Below are 15,284 nucleotides of genomic sequence, written 5' to 3'. Positions count from 1 at the left end.
GAACTCACGGACCGTGAGATCGTGACCTGGCTGAAGTCGGACGCTTAACCGACTGTGCCACCCAGGCGCCCCAATGTTATTCCACTCTTATATTCTAGGAACAAACTAAATTTTATCTAATCTCCTTTATGTCCTGGTGGATACATTTTCCTTTTTCATATTGTCCTTGTCTGGCTTTACTATTAAAGTTATACTAGTCTAGCAGAACAGATTAGAGACGATTTCCTGTCTTTATTTTCCAGAACTTTTACAACTTTTTAAATTTTAATTTAATTTTTTTTTATTTTAGGGAGAGAGAGAGAATGCTAGTGGGGGAGAAAGGGCAGAGGGAGAGAGAGAGAGAGAGACAGAGAGACAGAGACAGAGAGAACCTTAAGCAGGCTCCATGCTCAGTGCAGAGACTGATGTGGGGCTCGATCCCACAACCTTGGAATTGTGAGCAGAAATCAAGACTCAGATGCTCAATCGACTGGGCCACCCAGGCATCCTGGGAGGTTTTAGAAATTGGAATGATGTATTCCTTTCAAGTTTTGGTAAAACTTACTTTTAAACTGGCCAGAGGCAGGCATTTTTCTTTTGTCAGGGGAAAAAAAAAAAAACATAATAAGGAAATAGACATGTATGTATACATACACATACATATGTGTGTATACGTTTACAGAAGTATAACATACATCCAAAAGCGTGCAAAAGACATAAATGTATACCTTTATTTTCACAAAGTAACTTTACTCATGTAATCACTTGATCAAGAAACAGAACATTACCCGATCACTCCTTCCCAATTTAATTGCTATTAATGTCTTTTTAAACTCCGCATGAGACAGACATTAATGTTACTTAAAAAAAAAAAACAAACCAGATAGTGTGTGTTTATATTAATTTGTATTTACCAATTACCCATTTTTGTAGCTCAGACTTTCCTTTGGAGGAAACTTTGTCTATGAGGTTTGTTTTAGTATGTGTTAGAGATAATCTCTCTGGTTTTAGTTACTATAAAAATGTCTTTATTTTGCGCTCAGTTTTGGAAGATAGATTTGATGGCACATAATTCTAGGTGGCCACTTATTTTCTCTCAGACTTTGAAGTTGTTTATTCCGCTCTGTTCTCACTTACACTGCTGCTTTGAGAAGTCTGCAGCATATTTGTTTGTCTTTCCTTCGGAAGTGATCTGCCTTGTCTCTGTGTTTGCTTTTAAGATTTTTTTCTCATTTCTGCAATTTCACTACAAAGCATCTGCATGTGGGGTTCTTTTTTTTTTTTTTTAATTTTTCTAGTGTTTATTTCTCAGAGGGAGAGACAGAGAGGAGACAGCACAAGCGGGGAAGGGGCAGAGAGAGAGGGAGACACAGAATCTGAAGCAGGCTCCAGGCTCTGAGCTGTCAGCGCAGAGCCCGACATGGGGCTCAAACTGTGAGATCATGACCTGAGCCGGAGTTGGACCCCCAACCAACTAAGCCACCCATGCACCCCTGCATGTAGGTTTCTTTTTATTCATCTTGCTTGAGATTCACTGGAGTATTAAATTTGTGAATATGTGTATTTTTATCATTTCTAGAAAATTCTTGGTCACTATCTATTTGAATATTCCCTTCCTTTCATTTTCTTCTTTCCCTCCTCTTGACATTTTTGATTCAATGTTTGTTGGAACTCCTCATGGTAGATTTTATGTCTCTTACCTCTTTCTCATATTCTCCATCTTCTAGTTTCTGTGCTGAAATCTGGGGACTTTCTCAGAATTATCTTCCAGCTAACTAATTCTCTCACCTGTGTATAGTTTTTAATCCAGTTTGAATTTGAAATATCCCTGCTTATATTTTTCATTTTTTAATTTTTTTTTTTGGTTATTGTTTTTATGTCAATTTCAATCATCCCTTGCTGTTCATTTATTTTTAGAATTTTGTCTGCACTTAATTTGATTATACTTGAACCCTGTCTTACGTATTTTATATTCAGAATCTGGTAAAAATTCCCACCCTTGGAGTCTTGAGGCATCAATCTGTTATTTGTTTTTTTCTGTTGACTTTTATTGATAGCAGATGATTCATGTATGTCTGGTGATTTTTTGAAATTGTGATTCACCCATGAGTAGAGTGAACAGGTGGGAATCCAGAATGCCTAAATCGGAGTTATCTTCCATCAAGAGAGCTTTTGAGTTAGTAGCTACCAACATGGAATCACTTGACTTTGATTTGCGGATCTTGGTTTAAATGGGCAGCCTTAGGTTGGACTATTTCGTCAAGCAATGAGCCACAGGCTTAGCCTACTAATCATAGAAATGTTACCTACAATTGCCCCAGGGAAAAGACAACTTTCAATTCACTTTCACCTCACTAAGACTTTTAATAGCTTTACTTTCCTTTGGCTCTCAGTCTTTTGTTTGGAATAACTTCCTCACAATATGAAGTACAGTAGGGCCACTTCCTGTTACTGGCAGGGTAAGACCTTGTTTTGTTTTGTCTCCTTTTGATTACGTAAGTGTTCACCATCCGTGGGGTTAAGAGAGTCTCCTTTCCCTTGTCCCTGGAGGAAAGACAGGAGACGCGGTGAGGCAACAGCGATAGACGTAGAGAGCGAATTCCTGCTCGGAGCTCCTGTTCTCCACCAGGTAAAAACAAAGGTGTGTTGTTTTTGTTACTGTTTCTGTTAATGCATCAAATGTGAGAGGGAAATGAAGCCAAGAGTAAACACTGAGTGATATCCGATCTTCCTTTCAGATGTCTGTTTATTGTGATAAGTATGCACAGAAGATTGCCACAAGGGAAAATCCTATCCGAGACTACAAACACAGGTTAAAAGACTTAGAGAGATGGACACCGTGGCCATCGCTGGATGTACTGATTGAAGAGATATGAGGGGCCGGTGGTGGCCAAGTCTATTTCAGATTGTTGAAATACACCATGAGCATGTCAATGCATCCTCTTTACCTCGCTGTTTATTTGTTTGTTTGAATTTCTCTTGTTCTATTGCAATGATCCCTCATAATGATAAACCCTCCTGGCCCTTGTCAGTTGCTACCATCACAACGTGCTTTGGTTCTATAATGAGGTCAGAGAAACAGAAATATCTGTGCCATCAAGGCTTTTTTATTGAGGACACTGTGTTGTCTTCTCTCTTGTAACTCTTTTTTTTTTTTTTTTACTGTTTATTTATTTTTGAGAGAGAGAAAGACAGAGTGCCAGTGGGGGAGGGGCAGAGAGAAAGAAAGACACAGAATCTGAAGCAGGCTCCAGGCTCTGAGCTGTCAGCCCAGAGCCTGACACGGGGCTCGAACCTATGAACTGTGAAATCATGACCTGAGCCAAAGTCGGACACCTAACTGACTCAGCCACCCAGGCGTCCCACAAATAAAACATTTTTTATCATGAATTTCCATGAAACCCAAATATAGTAGCTATCTGCTGGGTTGCCTCGATCAATCTGCTCCCCAGTCCACTCCCAAGTGATTTGGCAACTGTCCACTTTCATCCACCCCGTTCAAATAACAGTATCCATGTTGATACACATATGGTGAATCAGAGGTGGTTACTTGGCTCCATCAGTTTCTGAAAATTTGGAATTGGGACTAGGCGATTATATTCTCATTCTAGAAAGGAACGAGAGAGAGGTAGGGCTTCTGCTATGTTTTGCGTATATAGAAGGATAAGCAGAGAAAGCTGCTGGGTGGTGAAAGAGAAGAGTTGATAGCCAGAAAAGGGCACAGAGATGAGAAACACTGAGATTCCAGAGGAATTTGGGTCCTAATTCCAGTTTAGTCCTGCAGTCTTGCTTCTTTGCTCTTGTGGTCCATGAGTCACTCTTGTGGTCCATGAGTCACTCCCGTGTCCTTGTAATACATTCCTCCTTGCTTAAGCTTGTTCAGGTAGCTCTCTATTAATTTTGCACTGACATAAAATTGGAATCACTAATTATGCCTGCAGGAAATGTTTTTTCTGTTTGCCAAAGGCTGAAAAGGAAAATTAGAACTGTAAACGTCTGTGTCTTGATCAGCTCTGCGCCATCTAAGAACCATGAGTAGGCCTAGCGATCTTGGCAAAAGTCACTAAGCTTCAGGGATCAATTTGACTTTTGTAAGTCTTCCTTTTCTGCCTTACTCCATTTGTGGGCCCACCAAATGAGTCCCCATTCTGAGAGAACTTGAAGAAATGCAGTAGGGAATCCTTAGTCATGTATCAAATAACAAATTATACAACATTGGGTTAATTATACTTATGTTGTGACACTACATCTTACCTCCTGAGTCTGAACCAGCAACAGTATAGAGATCTTGGATGGTACTTTCCCTCAGTACTCTCCCGTGACCCGGAGCACCAGAAAAAAAATCACTCACAGGTTGCTTTCACTATTTGTTCCTGTACATTGTTTTAGCTATTCTGAACGGGAACCCTACTCCCATCCTTGGCCAGGGCAATTGTATTAGCCTAAGTGCTCACGAGCTTATTTTTGTAAATGAGGATTGTAGGACATTTGTGCATCATGGGTTAGAAAGTATTTGGCATAAAGTCTACACCACGTCTGTTCAACAAATATTTATTGTGGTTCCTGTGCGTCAGGTGCTATTCTGTATGCTGAGGACACAGCAGAGGACAAATCTTACTTTTTAAAAAAAAAATATTTAAAAAAAATTTTTTTCTTTGATGTTTATTTATTTTTGAGACAGAGACAGAGCATGCATGGGGGCGGGGCAGAGAGAGGGAGACACAGTCTGAAGCAGGCTCCAGGCTCTGAGCTGTCAGCACAGAGCCCGACGCGGGGCTCGAACTCATGGACCGTGAAATCATGACCTGAGCCGAAGTCGGATGCTTAACCGACTGAGCCACCCAGGCACCCCAAATCTTACTTTTTTAGTTGAAAAGAAAGGAAATATGGGGCACCTGAGTGGCTCAGTCAATTAAGGTCTGAGTCTTAACTTCAGCTCTTGAAATGATCTCACGGGTCATGAGATCGAACCCTGTGTCAGGCTCTGCACTGATAGCACAAGCCTGCTTGGGATTCTGTCTCTCTCAAAATAAATAAATAAACTTTTTTTTAAAGAAGGAAATGAGCAAGATAAATAAACAGATTGTATTTACATATAGTGCTAAGGAGAAAATAAAGCAGAGAAAAGAGAGGAAGTATCAGGGCAAGGGGAATGACAATTCTAGGCATGGAAGGCTCACTGAGAAGTTGGATTTTGGGTGAGTATCTGAAGAAGGTGAAGCAGCAGGCCATGTAGGTGTTTCGTATTTGGAAGAGAGTGTGGCAGGCAGATGGTTCAGCTGCAAAGGACGGCGGAAGCTTGCTCAGTATATCTGAAGAAGAGTAAGAAGGCAAACACGGCTGATGATGAACGAGCCAATGAGAAAGTAGACAGAGATGAGGTTAGAGAATAATGAGCGTCAGATCATGTGAGGTCACTGTAAACACTTGGGCTCGTGTGATGAGTGAGGAGAGAGCCATCGAAGGGTTATAAACAGAGGAATGACATGATCTGATGTATATTTTGACAAGAGTACCATGATTGTTTTGTTGAGAAAAAATTAAAGGCAGGTAAGAAAAGAAGCAGGAGGACCAGCTAGGAGGCTCTTGCAATAATCCATGTGAGAAACGATGGCGGCTTGAACTAGGGCAGTGCTGATGGAAGTGGTGAGAAGGGACCAGATTCTGGATGCGTTTCGAACAGCAGCATGAGTTGCTATTGGATCAGGGTGGGGTGAGAGAAGAAGAAAGAGAAAAGACAACAGCATAATGTCGAGAATTTGGGGCTGAATCACGAGAAGTAGGGAGTTGTCATTTTCTGACGTGGGGAAGATGGCAGAGAAGCCCACTGGAGCAGGATGCTCATTAGACGTCTGCAGTTGAACGGGAGGGAGTCTAGGCCAGAGATCAATATCTGGGAGCCATCAACCAATGGCGGCATTTAAAGAGGCGGCAAGAGATCGACAAGGAAGTGAGAGTAAATAACGAAAGAGAGGCCATATTTACGGAGATGATAATGAACCCGCAAAGGAGACTTAGAGGAAAGAAACCGAGGGGTAGAAGCAAAACCGGGAAAAGTCAAGTGAAGAAAGTGTTCCAAGGAGAAGGTGACCAGCGGTGCCAAATGCTACTTTAGGTCAGGTAAATGAGGACTGAGAACTGACCTTGGATGTAGCAATACAGAAGTCAGTGGGGGAGCTTCTATAAGAGCGGTGTTGGTGGGGCAGTGGGGGCAAATAATTAAAGTGGGTTCATGAGAGAACAGGATGAGCAGAATTGGACACAGCAAACATAGATAACTATGTTAAGGAGTGTTCCGTAAAAAGGAAGTCATGGCAGATATAGGGTCAAGAAGCAACATGCAGAAGAATGAAACTAGACCACTTTCTCACACCATTCACAAAGATAAACTCAAAATGGATGAAGGACCTGAATGTGAGACAGGAAACCATCAAAACCCTAGAGGAGAAAGCAGGAAAAGACCTCTCTGACCTCAGCCGCAGCAATTTCTTCCTGGACACATCTCCAAAGGCAAGGGAATTAAAAGCAAAAGTGAACTATTGGGACCTCACGAAGACAAAAAGCTTCTGCACTGCAAAGGAAACAATCAACAAAACTAAAAGGCAACTGACGGAATGGGAAAATATATTTGCAAATGACATGTCGGATAAAGGGCTTGTACCCAAAATCTATAAAGAACTCACCAAACTCCACACCCGAAAAACAAATAATCCAGTGAAGAAATGGGCAGAAGACATGAATAGACACTTCTCTAAAGAAGCATCCAGGGGCGCCTGGGTGGCGCAGTCGGTTAAGCGTCCGACTTCAGCCAGGTCACGATCTCGCGGTCCGTGAGTTCGAGCCCCGCGTCAGGCTCTGGGCTGATGGCTCGGAGCCTGGAGCCTGTTTCCGATTCTGTGTGTCCCTCTCTCTCTGCCCCTCCCCCATTCATGCTCTGTCTCTCTCTGTACCAAAAATAAATAAAAAGCGTTGAAAAAAAAAAAATTTAAAAAAAAAAAAAAAAAAAAAAAGAAGCATCCAAATGGCCAACAGGCACATGAAAAGATGCTCAACGTCACGCCTCATCAGGGAAATACAAATCAAAACCACACTGAGATAGCACCTCACGCCCATCAGGGTGGCTAAAATAAACAAATCAGGAGACTATAGGTGCTGGTGAGGATGTGGAGAAACAGAAACCCTTTTATACTGTTGGTGGGAATGCAAACTGGTGCAGACACTCTGGGAAACAGTGTGGAGGTTCCTCAAAAAATTAAATATAGATCTACCCTATGACCCAGCAATAGCACTGCTAGGAATTTACCCAAGGGATACAGGAGTGCTGATGCATAGGGGCACTTGTACCCCAATGTTTATAGCAGCACTCTCAACAATAGCCAAATTATGGAAAGAGCCTAAATGTCCATCAACTGACGAATGGATAAAGAAGATATGGTTTATATATACAATGGAATACTACTTGGCAATGAGAAAGAATGAAATCTGGCCTTTTGTAGCAACATGGATGGAACTGGAAAGTGTTATGCTAAGTGAGATAAGTCAGGCAGAGAAAGACAGATACCATATGTTTTCACTCATATGTGGATCCTGAGAAACTCAACAAAAGACCAGGGGGAAGGGGAAGGGGGAAAAAAGTTACAGAAAACAAAGGAGGCAAACCATAAGAGACTCTTAAATACCGAGAAAAAAACTTTGTTGTGGGGGTGGGGGGAGGGGAAAGGGGGTGATGGGCACTGAGGAGAGAATCTGTTGGGATGAGCACTGAGTGTTGTATGGAAACCAATTTGACAATAAATTTCATATAAAAATAAATAAATAAATAAAAGATGGGAGTAGGAACGCCTGCGTAACTCAGTCAGTTAAGTATCCAACTCTTGATTTTGGTTTGGGTCATGGTCTCATGGTTTGTGAGATTGAGCCCCGTGTCAGTCTCTGTGCTGACAGCGTGGAGCCTGCTTAGGATATCTCTCTCCTTCTCTCTTTGCCCCTCCCCAGAGCTCACACACTGTCTCTCAAAATAAATAAACTTAAAAAAAAAGATGGGAGTACTTACACGTTGTTACATATTGTTAGAATCCGTCTGCAGAGTGGGAAAGTCAGCATTCAGTAACATGAGAGAATTGTTACAGCAATGCACTTTAGTTGGCAAAGGGAACAGAGCTAGGGTGTAAGGGGAGGGGTGGGCAAAAGATGAAAGGCAGACACAGGTCAGTGGATAGATGAGGGGGTGTGAGACATGGCTATACTTTGGTTTCTGTATGCTTTCTGCAAATGAAATAAAATTTCTGGTTAACATACTTCTGCTTTAAATACAAAGATAGCAATGGCTGAGGTACTCACCTTGGGATAAAAAATCTCTCTGTCTCTCTCTCTCTCTCTCTCTCTCTCTCTCCCTCTATCTACTTACGTATATCTACTTACGTATTTATTTTTGAGAGAGAGAGCATGAGTTGGGAAGGGGCAAGAGAGCGGGACAGAGGTTCTGAAGCAGGCTCTATGCTAACAGCAGAGAGCCTGATGCAGGGCTTGAACTCACAAACCGTGAGATCACGACCTGAGCCGCAGTCAGACACAACCGACTGAGCCACCCAGGTGCCCTGAAAACGCTATCTTTATAATCTGAAAAGTCCTAATGTTGCTAATGTGGTTGCTGTGAACAATGAGAAAAATGGTGTACTAATACTCCAAGATAGCACGGTGGATTTTCTCCCAAATAGTTCTTTCTGACAGTTATCTGGATGTTTTAAAGTGTTTCCTTAACGATCAACTCTATTAAAATAAGCCCACAATGATTAGTTCTTAGATAAACACCAGCTATGTGTTAGTTTAGATCTTTGAGTCCGAAAGTTTTTCTTGCTATTTTTTTTTTCTCATGGTATGCTGCATTCTTGTTTCCTGGGCATTATTAAATGTAGTCTAGTCTATTTCAAAAGTTGGTAATATCTGCCTGCTGATTGCTCCATTCACTCAATTTGCAATTTATAGCTATTTTCTTGTTCAAGCTATTAAATGTGGGAACATGGGATAATAGGCCATTTACTGAATTGCTGATACTGATGCTCATACTGAAAATGGGAAGGGAGAATGCTAAAATATTTAAAAGATGTTAGAAGAAGGCTTTTTGCTTGTCCATTGGTTTTTTAAAAAAGGTTTGGTACAGTACTGTTTTTTAGGTGGAATCCCTGGAAGTCAGGATTGAAAAAGTCTCAAAAATTTTCTGGCCCGATTCATTTGACGCTCAAACTCCCTTACAACACCCCTGCTGAGAGGTTGTCCAGTGTCCAGGGAAGTGACTACTTTACTCCTCTACATCATAGAAATTAGCAAACAAAAAACACATTCGTAGCTTTTATTTAAAATTACTTTTCAGGACAGTCAAGAGGTTTTCCATTTGTTATGCAAAAAAATATATAAATCAGAATTAAACCTTTTTACATAGATACAAAATGGGACATACAGATAGTATAAATACCTTGTGCAGCGGGCTGAGATGCTGAGAACCCCAGCTAATTCTGGTCTGAAGCACCAGTCACTTCACAGGTGGGAAGTCTGAGCTATAGGGTGCTATCTATCCCAAAGCTACCGAGGAAGGTCTTATGTCTACCTTCATTTTCTTTCGTAACCTTGACAGTGTCACAGACACATCTCTTGTCTCTGATTTAGTGCAAGAAATCTGTATTGCTACCTTGAAAATCCCACCCTCCCGATGCATAATTTTGGTCAGGAGATTGAGATGATAATCATTAATGCTTTGTAAGATACCTGGACATCACTACGCATCTTTTTTTTTTTTTTTTTCTCTTGAAATCACATCATGCAGAGTGAAGAGACACCATTTCGGGTTAATGAATCTGGGGCTCGTTTCGCTTTATTCTACATCGTTAGAATTAATTCCAACTGATATGGACTTTGCCATTTGTGACATGAACCTCAGGGCAGGAAGGCTTATTAAAAAATAATTTCACTGGGGAGAGAGAATGAATAGGTGGGACAGGGGATTTTTTAAGGCAGTGAAACTATTCCACGGGATACCACAAAGGTGGACACATGTCATTACACGTTTGTCAAAACTCATGGAATGACTAACACAAAAAAATGAACCCTAATATAAACTATGGGCTTTGGGTGATAATGATGTGTCAATATTGGTTCATTGATTGTAACAAATGTACCATTCTGAGGGGGGCGGGGGATGTTGATAGTAGGGAAGGCTGTGCAGGTTGGTGGGAAGCGTGTATGGGAACTGTATTTTCAGCTCAGTTTTGCTGTGAACCTAAAACTGCTCTATTAAAAAGTAATTTCACAAAGTTTTCAGATACAAACATACGGTTTTCAATAAGCAGGACTTCTAATTTCCAAAGTATTCTTTTGTTATTAAAAATCTTAGAGCCATTTTGGGGGCATGTAGGTGGCTCAGTCAGTTAAGCATCCAACTCTTGATTTTGGCTCAGGTCATGATCTCCGAATGGTGAGATCAAGTCCCACGTCAGGCTCCACGCTAAGCATGGAGCCTGTGTGAGATTCTCTCTCCCCCTTCTCTCTACCCCTCCCCACCAAATATATATACTTAATAATAAAAAAAACCCCCACAAAACCTTGGGAATGCAAGCTGGTGCAGCCACTCTGGAAAACAGTATGGAGGGTCCTCAAAAAACTAAAAATAGAACTACCCTATGACCCAGCAATTGCACTACTAGGCATTTATCCATGGGATACTGGTGTGCTGTTTAGAAGGGACACATGCACTCCCTTGTTTATAGCAGCGCTATCAACAATAGCCAAAGTATGGAAAGAGCTCAAATGTCCATCGGTGGATGAATGGATAAAGAAGATGTGGTATATATATATATATATATATATATATATATATATATATATATATATAATGGAATATTACTCAGCAATCAAAAAGAATGAAATCTTGCCATTTGCAACTATGTGGATGGAACTGGAGGGTATTATGCTAAGTGAAATTAGTCAGAGAAAGACAAAAATCCTATGACTTCACTCATATGAGGACTTTAAGAGACAAAACAGATGAACATAAGGGAAGGGAGGCAAAAATAATATAAAAACAGGGAGGGGGACAAAACAGAGGAGACTCATAAATATGGAGAACAAACTGAGGGTTAGTGGAGAGGTTGTGGGAAGGGGGATGGGCTAAATGGGTAAGGGGCATTAAGGCATCTACTCCTGAAATCATTGTTGCACTATATGCTAATTTGGATATAAATTTTTAAAAAATTAAAATAAAATAAAATAAAAATGCAAAAAATATATACATATAAATATTAAAAAAAAACCTTAGAGCCGTTCTTGATAAATTAGTAAATTTTTATACATGGCAACTTGATAAGGGGACTTCTTTGATAAATTATTTTGTATAGTGAAGAATCACTCTAATTTAGTCGTATGATAAATTCAGGGAAGTCTGAAAAAAGCAACACAGACCAGGAGCGTGAGATTTCAAGACATTTTAAAAAAAGAACCTGAAAACTGGGGGAAAGATTCTCTTGAGTAATTGCAAAGTTATCTTTAAAATAACTGAACATTTTCTCTGGGTTTTCTGATTGTTTTACAATCCAGTGACAATTGCAGCACGGTAAAAATTGGTAGTATTTTGTAGGAAATTGTAGTTGATTTTATTAGATAGCAGAATAGAGAGTGAATCCCTGGGATCATGAAAGAAAGGAGAAGCGTAAATGACCCATTTCATTCTTGGGGGACGAGGAGAGTCCTAAGAAAGAAATTTAGGTTGGTGGCTCAACCTGTTTCTGTGGGTGACTGTGGACAGTTGCAAACAATGAGAACCCCGCTGGGATTCCAACCCTAAGAGGTATCAGGTAAGAGGTACTTATGGTGCCTTGCATAGTATATGCCATGCTCCTCTTTTTTTGTGTTTTAGAAAAGAGCACAGAGTTTATGTGTAACATTGTGAATGCAAGATGGCCATTCCGCTCAAGTAGAAGATCATCCTTGGAGACTGTGTATCTATGAGGGATGATCAAAAACCCCTAGATGGAACAAAGGGGAATAATACAAAATGGAAACCAGCAAGTATGTGATTCTGTTAAGGCCAAATGGAATCCAAATCTGAATCAAGATGTTGGCAAATGAGAGAGAATGATGCACAGGAGGTTAGGATCCTACACGATAAGAACCAGATTCTGCTAGGGGTCGGGGATGGAGAAGAGGGGCTGGCAGGGCAGTGATGGGGGAGGAAGTGTGAATGTGATCCTTGGAAAAGAAGCAGCAGCACAAAGCCAGGATGAAGCAACTGGCTGGACTCGATATACCTACTTGATTGAACTAAGGGAAAAAGCAACCGAATTTGGAAAAACGAAACTTCTTGAGGTTCCAGTGGCTGGGGGGAACAGACTGACAGGAAGGAAGAGCTCAGTCAGTGCCAATGCAGAAACACACTTCTAGCAGCCACTTAGGACCACCTATGACCTTCTCTGCTTTTCCCTCCCTGCCATCACCATTTCCATGACCTTGTCCCCCTCTACTTCCTGTAATGTTCATTTTCACATCATAAGAACATGCTCAGTGTTAGCCCTTCTGTGACGTGCCCTAGACCCTATGTGGAGTGGACCGGAGTAGCAGCTGGAATAAAGTCACACAGTCCCAATATGCAGGCCAGTTACATAGGACTTTGTGATTATGTGCAGTCTTTTGCATCATAGAAATTAGGTGGGAGAGTGAAATTGGCAGAATCCTGATTCTGGTTTTCTCAATTATTTACATTTAGGAGATTTTCCCTCTGATTGCATTACATATTAACTTTTAGCATAATGCCATGTGTTTGTTCCATAAAAGAAGGTTTTATCCAAACTGCATATATCTCCGTGCAAACTCCTTTAGAAGTGGAAATAATTCCAACTTACTCCAGTTTATCAGCTTTAATGCTGTTAAGTGAAAATGCTTGAGAGTGTCACAGCTGAGTAAATATTAAAGAAAAACAGTGAATGCTTTAGGTAGGTAACTAATAACAGGCCACTAATAACTGGCCAAGGTCTTTCATTTTAATTACTTTTAATCCCTATTAGTTGTCAGAAGAAAAGGGGAAGAAATTCCCTCAGTAAAATTGAGAAATCCTATCATCACCCAAAAATTCCCTTTATAACTAAGTTGCAGGTGGAAATCTACTTTCAAAACAAAATTGCCGTGGCAGGTTGTTAATACACCAGTACAAATACACTTGTTTAAACACAACAGATTGCCACTACTCAGCAGGTTTGTTAACCACAATTCAGCTTGCCATCAGAAGTGAAAATTATTGATGTTATTAAATTTCCACCCCATTACCTTGGCTTTTATTTAGAACCATTCATCAACGATTTCCTTCATTAGAAGTCACAAGTTAACCCAGCCAAAAAATCATCAAAGAAACACAATACATTTGATGGTATCTTGGAAGCCTGAAGACAGTGCAGTGTTGCTAACTCCCAAAGTCTCTTAAGTGTTACAGTAATCTGTTCAAGACCAGTCTCAAGCCATTGCTTCAACCACCACGAGTAAAGACATTTCAAATAATGCTTGAGGAAAAACCAAAATGCTTGAAGTAACGGATTTCCAGTAATTGGTCTCAACCAATCCTCTGACAAGTCCATTACTCTCCTCAGTCTTTTCGATAGGGCCCAAATACACCTCTGTTTGAGCACATGTAATCCCTTGCCTTAATGAAAGGCTGCCCGTTCCATCTTCCTGGCTTCTCCAGGAATATTCCTGTCCAGTGAAGCTACTTCCCAGCTGTCCACAGGAAACGTTTAGGGACACCCATCCAGGATTGGTTCTGAGACAGATGTCTTCTAAAATAAATTGAGATCGTAAGTAATATCAACCAAATAACAAATGTGTATCAATTACTGTTCATGCGAACTGACATAGCCCCTAAAGAGAATATAGTATAAAAAGATAGAGTCCTCTGACACTTTACACTCTAGACACCTAGAATATGCATATACACTGGAAAAGCTAACCCTAATACAGAGCGGGCAGACTGTTAGAGTTAAATGAATGTCATGGGTAGGAACTGCAATAGGAATCTGGATGACCCACTCTAGACTTTGGGATGACATAATTAGGCCATCCTCTCAGAGAGGATAGAGGTATGGAGCGGAGAGGAGGGGAGAGAAAACAAAGAGATAAGAGGGACGGGGAATCATTTGTATTTGAGAGCAAAATGGAAAAAATCTGCGATGAATAGAAACTTGGTTTTGTGCATGTTGTCAATGTGACTACATTTCAAGTACCAATATTCTGAATAAGACTAATCTTGACTTGGGGCGCCTAAGTGACTCAGTCGGTTAAGCGTCCGACTCTTGATCTCAGCTCAGGTCTTGATATCAGGGTCGTGAGTTCAAGCCCCACATTGGGGCGTTGGGGTCCACGCTGGATATGGAGCCTACTTAAACAACAACAACCAAAAGAACCATTCATCTTGACTTAAGCCCATTATGACACTACTCATTGAAAACCTGCAGCACACAGAACAATTATTAATTATATTAATAACAATATCAATAATTAATATTAATAATAACATCAACATTAATATAATTAATTATTGTTATTAATTATCGCAATATAATTAATAACAATTAATAATAATTGCTTCAGTTTCTGTATCTCGCTCTCTGCCCCTCCCCCGTTGGCGCTTTGTCTCTCTCTCTCAAAAATAAACATTATATATTTTTTTTAAAAGAAGGACCCTGCACTTGGTTTAATGACCTAATATCACTGTCTTGAAATTCTTACCATGTTTTGAAGCAGGACCCTGCATTTTCGTTTTGCACTAGGCTCCACAAATTATGAAAATGCTCAGAAAGGTATAACACACTGTGTTGACTGATTAAGGTCCCCAAAGATGTGTGCACACCCTAATCCCCAAAGCTGTGAGTGTATTACCTTATAGGTCAAAAAGGACTTTGAAGAAATGATTAAGAATTTTAAGGGCTGGCACCCACCCATCCACCTGCCCAATAAACAAGCTCTCAAAAAAAATTGAGATGGGGAGATTACCCTGGATTATCTGGGTGGGCCCCATGTAATCACAGGGGTCTTTATCAGAGGGAGGCAGAAGAGTTAGGGTCAGCAAGAGAAGGCATGTGACAATGGAAGCGGAGGGAGTGAAATGTGATAATGTGGGGCACAGTCATGACCTGAGGAATGCAGGTGGCTTTTAGAGGCTGGAATGGGCGAGGAAACATATTGCCCCCTAAAGCCTTTAGAAGAAATGCAGCCTGGCTGATATAATTTGGGGTTCCAGTCTTCGGAAGCTTAGGTCACTAAATTTATGCTAA

The sequence above is a fragment of the Neofelis nebulosa genome, chromosome 13, assembly GCF_028018385.1.
Source record: "Neofelis nebulosa isolate mNeoNeb1 chromosome 13, mNeoNeb1.pri, whole genome shotgun sequence".
NCBI lineage: Eukaryota > Metazoa > Chordata > Mammalia > Carnivora > Felidae > Neofelis > Neofelis nebulosa.
Note: the sequence above shows the minus strand (reverse complement) of the source record.